Raw genomic sequence first — 17,916 nt, 5'->3', positions numbered from 1 at the left:
GAAACACTAATTTTAACAACCAGCTTTCTAATAAAAAGTTAGCATTGATTTTGCTAATGACAAAATAAAAGAACCCCAACATAGTTCTAAAGCTTACATTTGTAAGCAGCTCCCCACACAGATCCATTCCTGGGTATCATTTTTTGTAGTAAATTTGCCCGACACACCATTTGCTACCATTATAAGATTCTTCCAATTCCGATTAGTGTGCTGTGTCGTGGTTTATAATTTCTGACTGAAAGCTTTCTTAGACAAGGAAAAGAAATGGGGTTAGGATTGTCAAATAATTAAAGCTAAAGTAAGACATTTTTGTGTAAATTTGCAAATGTTCAGGGACACGTCTCAAATCCCGAAACGGCCCCAGTAGGACACCTCAGGAAACATCTTAATATTTAATTCTAACGGGTCCTACTGATCTGTAGTACCACTAATAGGCTTAATATGACTAGCCAAAGACACTAAAGGCCTGAGTTACAAACGACCTCTGCACTCATGGTGGAGGCCCGCAGACATGGGGCAGTCTCTCCACAGATGGAATCTCCGTAGTGAGAATTCTCATTGAGGTGGTTCTGCCTGAGTGAGGAGGTAGCCCCACAACTGCGGGGCCTCCACCGTGAGCGCGGATGGCCTTTGAAAAATCAGGTCGCGAGTAGTGTTTGGGACTACCTGTTCCTTTTAGGTGATAACCCTGCAGTTCAAATGGTCACAAATACCAGCACCAAGAAGCAACGCACCCCTAAGATCAGTTGCAGGAGTACATGGATGCAGGGACCACCGCTGAAAGCGGGGGTAAGTGGACACCACCACACAAGAGTGTGCATTCCCAACCACTTTAGCTAATGATGTGGGCACATTGGAACATGACAATTAACCTAGGGGGGCGAAATGGAAAGGAGGCAGCAGTCAGAAGGGCAGATTATAAATGGGCAACATGTCTATGACATTGAATTTAGAGCTGATGGTCATTCTGGAAAATATTGGAGCAGGATTAAAGCTACAGAAAACTAAAGGCCATGTTCTGAGTAACAAAATTCTTTGGGATGTAATACCACGCCTTGTAATTACTGCTACTGCTAGATGTGGTATTTACTGTGAGAGGTGTTATCTTCCAAGTTCTGTGCCTCACAGTGAGGGATGAGGCAGAAAATCTGTATTATTTCTCCATTTGTAAGCCTCAAATATTTGCACTTGGTTGTGCTCAAGTGCAGAAATTCTGTTAGGTTTTCCCTACGAAATTTGTACAGGGGAAAATGCATCATTTTTGCACTAATTATAATCATACCCATAATTAGGAATTTGCTGTGGTGCGTGAAAGGGCAGGAACACCTTGGCTTTACGTCTTATCACTTAGATAAATCTAAAATCTTCAAATCAGTCTAACAGCCTCATGCTGTCAGACATCTATTAAAAGGAGTAGATGAAATAGTATAGTTGGTTGAGTGTCTGATTCAGAGATCTGGTTTTACCCTACACATTATAGCTAAGAATCCCAGTAGAACTCACTCACTGGTCTATAAAGTGATCATCGCTGGGTTCTAATGAGAACCAAGACACAACTCCCTCTGTGGTATGCACTAAATACAAGGATACATCTGGAAACAATTGGCTTAACTATGGAATCTGGTCTTCCAACCTGGTTTATCAAATAAGCAATATGTCATTTTTGGGCAAACACATTTTTATGGCATATCAATCAATCAAAACAAGCTTTATTCGATTTAGGATAAAATCATAAAAGCACATAATACAAACATTTTTTAAGATAAAACAGGGTCAACAACATAAGCTTATTCGATCATACATTCAAGATAAAATATCATTAAAAAGAGATTCAGATCATAATGATTCGGGAACAGATTAAGAACATGAGGATTGCATAGATTTTCTAAATTTAATTACTAATTTTAAGAAACTTGAAACTGCATGAATAAGGGAATCATCTTCTAATAGCAGTAATTTCATGTATGCTAATTTACAGGTACGAATCCCCAATGCCCTCAGAACGGGTAACAGAAGAGCTCTACGCGGGACTTTGTAAAATACACAAAAAAAGACACAATGTATGTCCGATTGTCTGGAGATATCATCACATGGGCACAAAGGAATTTCAGTGGACCAGTCATTACAGAGGGGAAAAGTAACTAAGTGAAAAAACATGCCTAATCTGAGGCGAGTCAGCAATGTGCGTGCATATGGGCTTAATTCTAAGCTAAGATAATATTGGAGACCCTCGCACTGAGTAATTTCCTGAAACCGGAGTACAGTAGGTTTCATTTTCTCCTTGTCCCATCTTTCCATTACCCGGTGGTCAAGAGCCAACTTTTTCAAGGCGGCTCTCGATAGCCCATCCAAACTGGGCGGGTTATCAAAGAATTCTGGGTGTCCTATCTTTACACAAAGATTTTTCACGTAGGAGAGCCACCTAATATTGGCCATTCCGTTCATTGTGAGACAGTCGGTAATTACTTCCCTATTTAAGGTTGTCTCCTCTGTCACCCAGACCTTATGCCACAGTAAAAGAGGGGAGATGTTAACAATGTCACTAATGTAGGGAAGGCCTACTTCTATATGGGTCATGTAAGTTGATGAAAATTTGGAGACTCCTAGTAAGTGGCAGATAAACTTATTCTCACAGCTTTGTAGCGTCTGCACATTTTCTATCCCCCAGAGCCCTGCCCCATAGGTGGCTGAGGAGACAACTTTGGCCTTATAGATTTGTATTAGTTCCATGGCATATCTTTTTTAAAATAATCTGTATGTTAATTTATTCGTGTTTTAAAAAAACAAACTATTTGTATCACGAATTGATTATTTTCGTTTCTGGAAGCAAATTGAATAAAATATTAGTCTTTCGAAAAGAAATCAATAAAGATTATCTCAGGGTGTATGTTTGTGTAAAATGGGATTTGTTGGTAAGTTGTCAGTAAGTGAATTTAGTTTTTTGTTTTGAAATTCACTTGGTTCCCTTTAATATGAATATTTCAACACTGCAATGCATTAGCTCTGAACATGCAAAGTATAAACTAGAGGAGAACGTACCCACAAATTATTGTAGCATATTTTGTGATTATTGAAAAAGTCATTTTTGCTTATTTGGGTCACGGCACAAAAAAGATTAACTGCTGGTTTCAGGAAGTAAAGAGGAGCGAAAGCGAAAATATGTATTTAATTATGCAACTACATGCAAACTTCTGGGAATGAAGCAGAAGAAAAATCTGTAATGAAGGCAATGGGAAACGCAAGCGGGCAATTAGGTTTCAAATCCAAAAAGCCTGCAGCATGCACTAATGGTGGAGAAGGATTTAATAAGCAGAGAAACTCTTAGAGAAGAAAAATAAATATATACATTTTCGGTACACAGACGCAGCTGCACCGATGTGCTATGGTGAGCAAAAGGTAACTTGGCGAGAATTGCTACTGGGAATATTAAAACAACACTGATAGGTTTGATTACAACCTGTGCACACACGTTTGCTCACAGCAGTAACTGAATAAAAGTTATTCCTGATAAATACTGCCGCCATATTTTCTACACCAACAACTTCAATGAAGAATTACTTAATTTTTTTAAAGAAATATATCTGATAAAAAATCCAACTTCCAAGTTGGACGTTTTTAGAATAAATACCTAAAAGGAGCCATTTGTTGACATTAAAATTAGAAATCGTATGCTGCAGGTGAGAATTCGACTGTAAGTAAAAGAACCACACGGTGGAATTAGGGTAAGGAACTCAGATGCAGGGTTGTAATCCTGTTGGTGATCTGCCAGGAAGAGTTACACCCCTCAATACCCTCTCCATGCAAATAAAGTTGCTCAATGTCTTTAATCCTTGGCGCATGGCATAGGGAAAGGAGCTGTTTGGGCTCGGGGCTGTTCACTCAAAAATAGCCCTAAGGGAAAATACTGCCATTCTCTAGGGTCACTTGTAACAGGTTTTATGTTCTGAAAGCAGAGCCCTGTCTGCTTCCCCAGTCTCTTGTTTTACTCAAGATTTTAGGCCATAGGGTTACTTATGTCCTGGTGTTGCAGTTAAGATGGTGTGGTACAGATGTGTGGAGCGGTCCCCATTCTGCCGCGGTGGCTCTTGCGCTGTGCGGGCTGCAATGTCGGCTTCGATTAGAACTCAACGGCTATGAGAGATCCAAGCTGTGGCTCAAATCAAAGGACCTTTCTTCGGCATGCATTGGCTGTCTCACTAGCCTGAGAGCAAAGAGGGCACTCGATGGAAGGTGCAGCATCCTGGTTGAGAGTGACCGCCTGGGTGTCTTCTTTGGTTTCGGCTTCTGGTCCAATTGGATTCCCTTCCCACTCTGAGACAATAAATTGTGTTACTCTGACACTGACAGTGGCAGTCCCAGTATTTCGTTCACATGACAGGGAGAAATTCACACAGGAATGGTTGGAACTGCAAAAAGTATTGTTGCTGTTCAAAGCAGGAATTGCTCATTGACACGGGGACCCCACAAAACAATTAGCACTAGGAATGTATTGAGGTTCTCTCCTGGACAGTCACTTCTTCTACAGGGCCAGGAATGCTCCTTCCCTCTCTGTGTTGGCAGGCAGGCTTCCAGACTTAACGAACTCCCAAGCTTCTCCAGCAGAAATTGGAGTTCCTTCACCTCTGTCATGCAGTTACCAGTTCTGGAGACAGGGCGGGTGGATCCACTGTTTAAAGTGTCCAGACCATTTTGGATTGCTTCTGTTTCAAATGCGATATTCTGACTGTTTCTCAGACATAGGACCTGATTTAGGTTTTGGCGGGGACACCGTCAACCCAAAGTGGCGGTGGTCAGGTGATCCCCACCAAGCCATTTACATTTGGACCGCTGCATTACAATGTTGCAGTGTGGCTGGCAATATGCCAGTGGCATCTTGTGGCGGTGGCACGCTTTGGCTCACAAAGATGGCCTGGAGGCAATGTTGCCGCATTGCATTGCCTGCACTGCAGTGCTCTCACTGTTGTCATGCACCATGTTGTGCATGGCACACAGTGCATGCCCGATAGTGCAGGCATCGGGGGCACAAGATGTGACCCACCCATAATGCCCAATGAGCTAAAGTGCTCAGAGGTCCTGTTTGGGGCCCCTTTCCAGCCTTTCCTCCAACATTTTCATGGTGGAGCCCCCGCCATGAAAAGGTTGTCGGAGAGCCAGGTTGTAATGGCTTCGGCAGTGCAGATGCCGGCAACGGCTCTATTGACTGCTACTGCCCACACCGCCGAAGGAGCAAAGCTCTTGGTGGAGGCAGAGGTCTGGAAGCTATCTGACAGAGGGCTCAACACCGGCATTGTGATCCGATGGTCTGTCCGCCAGGTATGCAGATCATCCCAGGACTGCCAAAGTCGAAATTAGGCCCATAGTCTTTGTGCAATGTGATGGCTGTGACAGCAGGTAGAAATGATGCTGTCTCCAAGCAGGAGCATACAAAACAAGGGTACAATGAAGTGTCCGAACTCTGCATCTGGCTGGCATCAATGCCTTTCTGAAGCAGTAATCAGGGTTAGTAAAAAGGGTAAGGCCTTCAAACAAAAAATCCTCACCTTGAACAACACAGCCTGTAGTCTCACCCCTTACCCTTAACATTGACAAACGTACACTGTTGAAGAAGAACTAATCAGATGCCCCTTGCTAACAAGTGCTCACTGAAATTCTAAGGTCTTCATCCTCCTTCACTTCAGGGTCTGAACCTCCACCCTCCGGCCACAGTAGTGCAGTCAATAAAATTCCAGTATTTGGGAAGTCAATCATATCAATGAAGCTATTATGCTGTCACGTGTAATGTCCATGCGTAGGATTGCAGCTTGTCTTTGGATTTGTTGAAGTCTGAAGGCTAGATTTTGTGGGAATCCAGTATAAAAATATTGCAATAATATAGAAGGGCCATCACCAACGATCTCATCAGTTCTACCATGTGGACGGTCAGGTGTCATTTTAGAATTTTTCTTACACATGCATTTCAGTAAGAATAACTAAATGCACAGGGCCATATTAATCACCGCTGACACAACACTGTGCAATGCAGTGTTGTATCAGGACAATATGTGCCATGTTGTGGCATTTACTTGTCCCATGGATGTGCCACATTTATGTTAAAGTCTATCATCGTGCAATGACCAAGGGTGAATCACAAATTCTGATGCAACAGTGTCGGAAATGGCGCAAGGTGCCGTAACGCAAGTGCACCCTGTATGACACAAAGCTGATTTGCATGTCGTAAAACACCTCTACATACCGCAAATCAGCAGTGCGTCATGCTGGAGTGCTTTGGATTGCAAAAGTATTTGAAAAAGTGATGCAAGCCATACAGCAATATTCCACAATGCTGAGAAGAATAGAAAAAGACTGAGGGAGCCATGAGGGTACTAATCCTGACTCAGAAGACTTCACAGCAGCCATGGGGAAGAGGAAGTCTAACTTCAGTGAGGAGGAAGATAAGACACTAATAAGTGAGGTGACAAAAAATGAACATCTAACATTTGTCACCTCAAAATTGCCATTAATGAAGGAGGAGGCCATTTGGCAAACCATAGTGGACAAATTCAGTGGTGTAGCACAAAGAGGACCATCCAGGAGTACATGAAAGAGGTGGCTCGATAACAAGCGCAGGACCAACAAAAACCAGCCAGGCACCTTAAGGCAGCCACAAGGACTGGAAGAGGACCTGTTGTCCAGGAGGAGTTGGATCCATTGGAGGAGCAGGTGGTATCCCACATCTCTATAGAGTTGGTAGCTGGAATGGAAGGGCAGAACATTGCTGTACTAGAGGACCAGCAGGAACTACTAGGTCAGTGAAAATAAGGGACCATATATTAGCAAACCGCCACGCAGGGCAATGTAGCAACACACTTTGCTGCACTGAGTGAAAGGGAAAGGGCAAGAATGCTTCACGTGTTAACCCTTTTACCAGCCCAGTCCAGTCCTGCCAAATCTCCCAGGTCCATACATGATGTGATTCCCTGTCACGGTATTTCCATACAATACTGGGACTTTTAGAGGGATTTATCTCTTCACAAAACAGGACTACAAGTTCCAGAATACAAAGTAGAAAACCTGGACGGAGCAGCATATCATGCACGGAGCTTGGAAACTTGCCAGATATACTAGTGCCAATGCAGGCCCCCATGCACCATGACATAATTGGGCTTGTGTTGGGGCTAGTTTCCTAATAGTGTACTTTAATGTAACATCTGTAAATGTGGCTTTGTGGAGGGTCAATGTGTCACCCAAGAGGGACTCCATATGCTGAGTAGGTGTATGCACCACAAGTAGTAACACAAAAAGGTGTACAAATTCTAGTACAAATTCATATTTGACGCAGATGACCTGATGAGCTGGGGAGGTTGTTCCAGGTGTAGCCTGCCATGTATGTGAAAAGCCTACCTCCTGTCTTGTGCATATGGATAAGGGGTATATGAGTGAGTGCAAGTGATGCAGAACAGAGGTTCATGATTGGCTGCTGGAAGCGTAGTTGGTCTGACAGCTAGGTGGGTCCTTGGTAGTGTAGTACTATGTAGGTGTAGCTGAGCATCTTGAACTGCCATTTGTCTGACTGGGAAGCCAATGTATTTTTCTGAGATGATGTGTGATATGCGTTTCGCAAGGTAGGCTGAGTAATATTCTGGTAGTGATGTGTCGGATAGTTTACCTCTTGTGTAGTAGGTGTGCAAAGATGCCGTAGAAGAGGGCATTGGTTTACTACAGTCTACATGTGACGAGGGCCTCGGTGATGATCTAACAGGTATCAGGAGGAAGCCATATGAAGAAATGTCTGACCATGTAACTAATGTGAAAGAAGGTGGAGGTGATCGTGGCACTTTGAAGTCTCATGGTGAGGTATGTGTCCAGGATGATGGACAGGTGTCTGCGGTGGTTGGAGGCTGAAGGTTTCAGGCCTAGTCATGTGGGCAACCAGAGTGAGTACATGTTGCAGAATCTCATCACTTCTATCTTGTCAGGTTGCATATGAGTAACTAATCTCACATACAGGTGGCCATGTTGCTCAATGGCAAAATGTTACTACTGTTGGCGGTGTCGGTGTCTCCTGAGAGTTATTGTATGATCTCAGTGTCATTAGTGTAAGAGATGATGTACAATCCCTGGCGCTGAATGACGATTGCCAGAGGAGTCATGTACATGTTCAACAGAGTGAGCCAAAATCAAGAGATTAGCCAGACTCTGCAGATGAGCTCCTTGGGTAATGAGGGTATAGAGTGAGAATGGCCTGTTATAAATTGCCAATTATGAATTGTGAGGCTTTCCACTTCAGAGATGTTCCTTAGTTCTCAGTGTTGTGGAATCTAGAGTTGACCGTGTTTGTGCTACAAAACTACAGGATTCCCTGAAACATGTGAGTACTGGCATGCACAGGCCCTTACCATTACATGCAGTGCAGCAAGGAGGCTTGCCATGTAGTGTTGTGTGGATGTTTGTGATAGATGAACCCTAAAGCCCAATACTGCACATACTTTATGCAAGACAGTACAGCAAGGTAGCATGTTGTGCAGTGCTGTGTGAAAGGCAGAGATAAGGATAGTGTGAGGTATAATAATATTTGACATGCTTTGGCCAGTGCTGGGCCAAAAACAGATGGCTAGAGCAAATGTAGACTTCCTTGCTACATGGTGCAATGGTCTCTGCAGTGGTGCTAAGATGCCACGTTTGAAAAAGTGCAGGAAGACAGAAGTAACATGTAAAATGTGCCCCATTCTTGCACTCACACTTTCAGGCAGGGCAGCAAGCTGCATAACTGAGTTGCATTGACTGAAATTTACATAAATAGGCCCCCTTGAATACTGAGGTTGTGTGAACAACGTACGTGTGTTGCCATGTGAAAACCAACAATAGATCAACATGGCCATATACACATGAGAAACATATGTTCCACATGTCCCTGTGTACTAGAAAGTTAAGAAAAATACTATTTGAATGTTACAGAAATAACTTATGTCATAATCAATCATTGAATACTCTTAACATATTTCTATTTCTATCCAGAGGGACAAATGATACCTCCCTGAGATCTGCCTGTCCGTGATCCCCAACCTGTTGAGGACATCATCCTGCCCCCCATGGATGAAGATACCTTCCATCAGGTCCTGAACTCTTTTGACAATTCTCCTTCGAACTGACAAGGGAAGACACCATTGTTGGGTCTCCAGAGAAACTGAGACACTGGACATGGAAAATCAACATATGACAGCACAGCTAATGACTCTAAGGACCCCCAAGTTGCTTTTCAACAGCGAGTGGTAGGAGTCCAGCAGCCGATGGCTTTTGAGGTACGGTTTGGGATGGAGACTTTAGCAGGCACTCTTGAAGGAGTCCATAGTTGTCTGAACCCTAATAAGTGGTTGGCAAAGGCTATCAGAGACAGCTACTCTTGACTCGATTGGATTGATGAGTCCCTCGCTGACTTCACTGGTGTCATGGTGCAGAAGGAACAACAAAACCAGCCTTCTACATCGGTGAAGCAGTCAGGCAGCTGGGAGCCATTAATACATCCATCCCGACCCTGGAAGCCAAGATAGACTCCTTCATAGCAACAGCAAGTGGCCTCAATTGGAACATCATTTCTTTGTTGGCTGACCAGCAAACCCTTGCCAGGGACTACTATGCTGTCTTACTGGCACTCACAAATGTTGTTGGGAACATAGAAGTCACATCTTCTGCCTCTGATCTATGTGTGCCTGAAACTGGTAACATCACTCAGCTACCTACCATTTAAACACCACAAATTCCAGGGGAAGCAGAACACACATGAGAGGAGGAAGTTATAGAGTCTCCCAGTTTCCATTGAAGAATATTCTGAGAAACATTTGTGAATGCTCCCTGGCCAGTTTTCCTACCTGTCCTGTGTCTGACATCATGACACCATCTTTGTAACCCAGGACAGTACTCTTTGTTTGTGCTGTACTTTATTTTGTTCTCATGTGCCCCTAAATCCTATTCAACACCTGATAATGGCAATGTTTTCCTCCTCATTCATCTCACTACCCACATGTAAATGTGCTGTAACATGTGTAAAGTAATGTGCTTTCACACACTATGCCCATTTGATTTGACATATGTGTTTGTTAAACTTCCTAATAATAACCCTTCTCACATGTGGTAATGTGAGGATGGGATCCTATAGAAGAAAATAAATATGATTTTTGAACGCATATTGTGATTTGTATGGTTGTTCCTCAAAGGTCAACAAAGGTTACTATAACATCCAATGCCACTTTTTTGAAACTGAAGACAAGTGAGACCAACTTAATTGAACCTGCTGTCTTTGTATGTGCTCTTACACCAATTACATCTATTGCAATCTTATGAAGGGTAATGTGTACCTTATCAATGTAATGTAAGAATGTATCAACAAGATGCTTTTTATTGATATACACACAGTGAAAAGGTTCTTGCAAAGTACACACACATTTATCACCTATAAATGGGACGTGTGAGGAATGTGAGGGCAAAACACTGTAACAAATACCAACATAAATGTAGCAATGTATAGATTACAACAAAATTCCCAAATGTAAAAACATCACTGCTCACACACAAGATTATCAACAATACGTAACTCTGGATGGTGTACCCAGTACTAGCCTGATACCCATGCCCATAGTCATCATGGATTAGCATTGCATTTGTGCCACAGAAGGATGCACAAGGGCAAACCAATACCTAGAATGAAAGTAACTAAGACATGCAAGTGTACCTTGCCGGGCCCCGTGTACTGATAAATGTTGATTAATTCAACAGCTTCAAATATTGCCAAATCATGTAAATGTACCACAGAGAGGCCTTACATGGGTTGAGTGTGAGTGTATCCACACATTCTGCTCTTGCATCAGTGGCAGACCATGAAACCTGTAACAATTTCAACAGGGGAGAGGAAAATAGGAGATATGTGGACAATAATACTTTTAGTTACTTATCTTCTAAGTGAGTTGCAAGATGTGCTACACTTAGCAAGTAATAAATGCCACTGATGATGAATGTTGTCCAGGCAGGTATGACTTCATGCACATATATCAGACTGCCAGTAGCAAAGACCTCCTTGCAGAAGGGCAAAAGGATGTCTGCATTAGTGCTAGCTAGCAGTCGGCATGCCAGTGCAGCAATGGTACAGACATCTGTAGTATAATGTTGATTCGATACTTATCTGCCCTCTCCCTTTTACAAAGGGCCCTACAGTAAGGAGAATACATGTGTTGTGCTGTGTGTACAATCAAATACTGAGCCCCACTTGGGTCCCATGCATATCTGAAGTGTGAGGAAGCCTTACAGTTGTCCAGAGGACTCTGACAATGCAACATATTCCCACAATTTACTCATGACAAGTTGAACATCATGCACTCATCTGAAACAATAGTACCAACCCATTATAAATAAAGATTATTCAACAAGAGAACAATGACTATTTTATTAAAATAAAATAAAAAACCTTAATTCTAAAAATACTAACTAAATCTAACTAATATACACAAACTATCCTTAAAACTTGCCTATATGCCTAATCAAAAACTTAACCTATCTTAACCACTGTTGACCCATGACAAGTTAAACATCTATCCGTACCCCTTTAATACACATAGCTCATTAGAATGCAAACATCAACTACCTCCTAAATATATACTAACTATACATAGAGTCATGAACAAATATTTATATAAAGTTAGGTATTTTCTAACATATTTTTTTATTTTTGATACACAAAATATCATCCCCCCCACCCACTTAACATCCAAACAAGAAATGGAACTTACTAAAAAAAACTGCTACATAAAAACGACTTACTTATCTAAAACTAACCTAAACTATTTCTAAACCTACACTATATCTATATCTATGTCCACTAAAACAACTATATAAAATGTAGACTAAAAAAGGATGGGATATTCACAGGAGAGTATATATTTGTGCCTCGACGCACTGCAGTGTCTCATAGCACTTTTGCAGAAGGTTATCCTGCTGCTTCTGCTCCTTCTCCAACTTCTTGAATGTATTTGTCCATTTTGCACATCCTCCTCGCTAGCAGAAGGGTGAACCTATCCTGAAAAGAGCTCCTGCTTCTGCTGCTGTACTCCTCAGGGTCCAGGAGTGTGATGGGATGGGCCTGGCTGCTGACTTACATGATGGATAGCTGTAGCAGAGGTGGGAGTTGTCACCTGTGACATTGAGGGTTGCTTCCAGATACCAGTGTACTTTGCCTTGTAATAGGTGCTGCCCATTTTTATGAAGGCATTTTGTATCTTGCTCATCTGGGTATAGCGTGCCCATCTCATGGCACCCCTTTCTGGTGTCATGCTAGCTCTGGAGAAAGAATTACCTAATTTTAGGACAATTTAAAGATGTACATCACATATCACAAAATATAAGTGACATTGTTGTGCAATCATGAATGCCTGACCATACCTACACCTATTATTGGTATTTAGAAATGCCCAACATACCTTTTACTTATGCCAGCGATCTCTTGTTCTGATGTGTGAATAGAAAATAATACCAATGGGACAGATATGTTAACTTTTGCTGTTGGTCTTGCATCATGAAAGGGGGGGCAGGTTCAAGGCAACTCCTAAGTGATATGTGTAAAGGTAAGCAATGTCTGCTTGTGTGGCTCAGTATGTCTTAAGTAATCTTGAGTTATATAAGGCAGCACACATTGCTGACCTGCCTTACTCTGCAACAGGGAGTCATTCCGTAGATGAAGGGTGGGTTTCTCACTGCGTCAAAACCCTTTGATTGAAGGATTCACAGATTTATCATCAGTGCTATACCTGGAAACTTGTCATGATACATCAAGTCTATGGGTGTACCTAAACTGAGAGAAAAAAACTGATTTAACGTTTCTGTCACCTCGTTCTCCCTGTGCTGCATTCTGCAGCACACGTATAGATAGCAAAAAGCCTCTCAGGAGTGTTTTTATGCAGGAAACTGTCCTCACCTGCCCAACTATTTTACGTTTAATGATGCAAGTGTGCCTGCATTGGTGTTAGGCAGGCAAAGGTATGCCACCAGTAGGAAAGGAGGAGTATGCATTGTATCATGAAAAAACTGTGCATTTATGTCCTTCCCCTTTCATGCAGTCCAGCAAGGTAGCTTGACACATTGCACTGAGTGACACCTTTACACATATGTCACATAGATACTGCCCATGTTGCTGGCATTTATATGCTGGTATATGTTAAACCTAGAGCATATGTTCTGCTGGCCAAACCTAGACCATTGACCCTGTATACATGCAGTGAGGCCTACTGGGGCTGCATAGGTATTACAAAAATGCTCTTGCCACTTTGTGGTCAACAGACACTTAAATTACTAAGCTATGCAGGCTGCCATCCACAGCACAACTTAGCCATAGCTCAAGTTCCGTGCCATGTGTGCATCCACCCTCACAATGTGGTTGAGACAGGCTGAGCTATTTTGATGAGGCAAACCTTGGATCAAATTATGAGCATGCCTGCATCTATGCTTCCTCCAGGGCTTCCGTGTAATGGGGCCACTGTCACTACATTCTAGATAGGTCTGACATGGACACCTCTGATGGAGGATAAATCACCCTTGAGACAGGATAACATCAGCTATACTTCAGGTAAATAGTAATACATAGGGAATGTTTAGATGTCATTCAAATGACTCATTACCCTGCAGCAACAGGTGTTGAGATGTCAATTGTACCTTATCATGAGTTGTTCCAGGATACAGCCAAACTTGGGATGCTGCTGTCATATATCCAGCATTTATCTATTAGTTGTGCAATGATTGCAGTGTGATGGCTAACCTGATAACACTGTGATGGATGTTTATGCAAAGTGCCGTTAGGCATGCCACACTAGTACTGTCACAGGTATACCATCCCCAGAATTTTAAGTAGGGCACTGCAGGAAACACTTACCCACACCAATGCTGACACTACTTTCACATGAACATGCCTCCTTGTTTTTCTTTACATCTGATGACAGAGGTGATGTTGTGTTTGCTCCATGATTATGATTGATTTGTTGACAAGTGATGTATGCCTCCCCAAACATATCACACTGTTACTACAAACATTGAGGACCACATACACACACACTTTACAGTTCTACGACCAGATAGTCATGACACTTACTTGCCGCATTAGGATCCTCAAAGCTGTCAACTTCACCCTGGGTGAATAGGAGATGTCCACCTGCAAAACAACAATGGAGACATAGCATTACATGTTGAGCAGATGTCCAATTCTTAACAAAGCACTATGATATTCTAGTGTCATGACACATTTACACACCCTTACACACATATTTATACATAGTCAGACCAATGTCTTATATCATATGTGAAACTCAATGCTTCATTCATGAGATTGTTTATCAGAACTACCAGGCAGCTTCATCACATTCCCCCTTGCACCATGAAGCAAGGGTGCAAGAATTGGGACTAGGGAGCCAAAAGTGCGCCAGTGCTAGGAAAGGACAGGAATGCACTGTACATTTTTTAATACGGTTAATTCCTGCCCTTTTAAGCAGCGTAGAAAAACAAGGTGAATTGCTGTGCTGCACTGCATGAAGATTTGATAGATGTGTCCTTTGGTACATACAAACTAGCTCTGCCACACAGACATACCCAAAACCTTGTGCAGTGTGTATATTGATCTGCATTGAGAATCTAGTCATAGGGCCAGATATAGCCACATATTACACAGTGTTGACATCACATGAGTGAGGACAAACAGCAATAAATGTTTAATCCTGATACATTTACAAGCCCAACCCTTCTTCGGCACTGGATATTGCTAAATAGAAACTCTCATTTGGACAAAGGGCTGCAGTGCATTAATTAGTGTCAAGAGTGGATGCTCCCTGGAAGGCAACAGTGCACTTATGCCGGGTTTGCTGCTTTGTGTGACAGTTTGATACATCTGCCACCTGGAGTCACTCTGTTTTGCCCTGTGTGTCAGAAAGCATCTACACATAACACTTACATTTGGACATAGACATGTACTTTAACAAATGTATCTACATTAACACATACAAATGGTACATTACTTCATACCTACGGGCCCTCCAAGCTCCAATCCCAAATGGCCTACAACATCTGCTTTATGAACTATGATGCACGCCCAACGATACTTGATCTGGGAGATGGTGTGCTCTTCCTTCGCCGCCTTGCTCAGGTGCCATCTAACCCGCTCCCACCGATCCTTCCGATCTTTTGATTGGTAGCCACCAGCATCATCAGCAAGAAATGCTTGACCATCACATGATGTATCTTCAAAGAGTTGCCCCCAAAAACCATCTATCTAATGTTACCTAACTTTAAAAAACCAACATGTTGTTTCTCCAAACGTCAGTGACTTGACTTATTCTTACTTAAGACATTCTTTCAATGTTGTCCACTAAAATAGATTGCGCCAATAGAATTGATCTTAACAGTGATCTTAAAATATATAAATGTGAATAAACAAGGAGTCCTATTTCTGAATTCATTACTTTTTCGAGCCACTTATAAACAGAACAAACATTGATCATGTGATTGTTTACACACCTTAAAAAGGTATACACTTGTAACCACAAAAAGTTGAAACAAAACATGTATGGACCAAAAACAATACATCACATTAATTATTGGACATACAAGAAGGATTAATCATAAAATATAGACAAATAAATTAACTGATTTAACTGTCTAGTGTCCTACACTGACTAATTACTGGGGCATGTCTCAATTTACACCCTCTTATTTGCAGTCCAAAATGGTACTGCTTAGCTCTATTTTGAAAGGTGGTCAGAGCATAGAATATTATATAGATAAGGTCGTAGATTTCATCACTGGTAATACACAACTAAGTGCGCAGATTATACATGTAATGATAGCTCTTGGCCACAATAATAAGTATGCCGACGCATTTCGACCTTCACGGTGGGCCTGTGGTGTATTTCAAAGAAGGACTTGCTCAGGGCTGTGAACTTTGTGGACACTGTGTAAATATTAAATCAAATAACTAATATCTTTGAATTACTCTTGTGTTCTTTAGGAGGGTAGGATCCTTCTGCATGATTACTCCCACTTTTTTCCTGGTGCTAAGCTGTTTTTGGCTAGTCTGACTGGGATCCTGCTAATCAGGACCTCAGTCTCTCTGCTTTCTCCCTTAAATTGTTATGTTCAGTACTTAGGTACATCCCAGATTGGATACTGGGGTACCTTTATAAGTCCCTAGTATATGGTACTAAGGAACTCAGAGCAGAGGTACCCCAGAGGTCCGCCATGGGCTGAAACACGCATTATGCCACCCATGGGAGACCATTCAAAATGGAACTATAGGTCTGCCGTTGCAGCCTGTGTACGCTGGTGCTAGCACCACTTACTAAGGATAAAGGTTTCCTATATCTAGGGTCACTGCACTTAAAAACTATAAATCACACCTATAGCAGGCCTTGGCAATCCAGAAGGCAGGGTGCATGGTTCTAAGTGAGAGGGTGCCCCTGCATGAGCAGGACACACCTACAGCCTACAGAGTCCATTCTCCCGGGTAGTCAGTGAAGCAGCCATATACCATATAGAGGGGCACCACGTAATTACTCGATGACCATCTCTAAACTGGCTTCAACTAATCCTATCATGTTTGGTATCAAACATGTTGAAATCATACCTCCACAGCCCCTGTAGATTGCCTCTTGGGCAATGATTTGGAAACCTCAGCCTAGGCTGAAGTAGAACAGAAGGCCCATCTAGAGATGTTAGGCCTCCCTGAGAAAGTTGGTGTGACCCTTAGGCCCCAGTCTAACCACAGAGAAGTGCAGGAGCAGTAGAGCCTGAAAGAATGGCCCACTCTGCTCCAACAGAGAGCAAAGGCGATGAAGAAAAGTATTCCCCCCCAGACCATAAGTAAGGGTCAGCTGCCTCAGAGAACTGATCCTACCCCTTGTGAGGGAACTGCCCCAGAGGTGGCCAGGCCTGCCCTGGCAGACCCTCTGAGGGAAGGGGAACCTTCCAAGGAAGTACCTAATCTGGAACAGGTATCCTGCCCCTCTCTCCCCAGCCTCAGTCAATCTAGGGCTACAGAGGTCAGGAATGTGAGTGGACCCCTAGGGGCCCACTGCCAGGAGGAATGCCCTCATCACCAGATTAGGGACCCCAGCCCAGTAGTGCTAGCCAAGTGGATAATCCTCAGCAATCTAGGGATCACTCTTACCCTTAGGCAGGGACATCCCCCAGATGAACTTTATGGGGCAAAGGAAAACCTGGGACAAGGTTGTCCCAAACCCTCACTGGCCCTCCATTGTTCCAACCAGAAGGGATCAACCAAAAGCTTTAGGAGCCAGATGTTGACCACTAACAATAGATATAAATCAGTCATGGAAAGGAAGGCCTCCGTGGTGGCCAGTACTCTGGGGAAGCTGAGACCAACCCCGTTAGGGCCTCACGTCCCTAATCAGACATCCAATCAGTCTCTTTCTTGGCTCAAACAGATTACAGGTAGCCACCCCAATTTTTTTAGAGGATCCAAGACCCTACAGGAAAGGAACTTCTCAGTAGACCATAGGATGGGGAGTATCCATGCTAGTGCAAGATAGATTTTGTGGATCATTCCAAGCCCTGGAAGAGCATTCGGTTACGCCCTCCATATCCCCGGTACCAGTCTTCCATACCTGGACAGCACAAAATGGTTGCTGCTGACCAAAGACACGATTCTGCCCTCCTGCTTCTGAGCCAAGCTCGAGCAGGGAAAGGCAGAACAATAGGCACCCTGTCACAGGGAGGTGTGACCACCTCCCAGACAGGATTTAGTGTATTCGGGCAGGATGGGTGCGCTTACCAGCACCACTGTCTGATTGTGGGACACATTTTGTGTGCCCATGCATACTCGAGTTCAAACCAGTCCTGGGAGCCGTTGGCTTCTGCTCTGGCGCAAAACTGGACAAAGGGCATGGGAGTAACCTC

This window comes from Triturus cristatus, chromosome 2_2 (assembly GCF_964204655.1).
Source record: "Triturus cristatus chromosome 2_2, aTriCri1.1, whole genome shotgun sequence".
NCBI classification, from domain to species: Eukaryota; Metazoa; Chordata; class Amphibia; order Caudata; family Salamandridae; genus Triturus; species Triturus cristatus.
Note: the sequence above shows the minus strand (reverse complement) of the source record.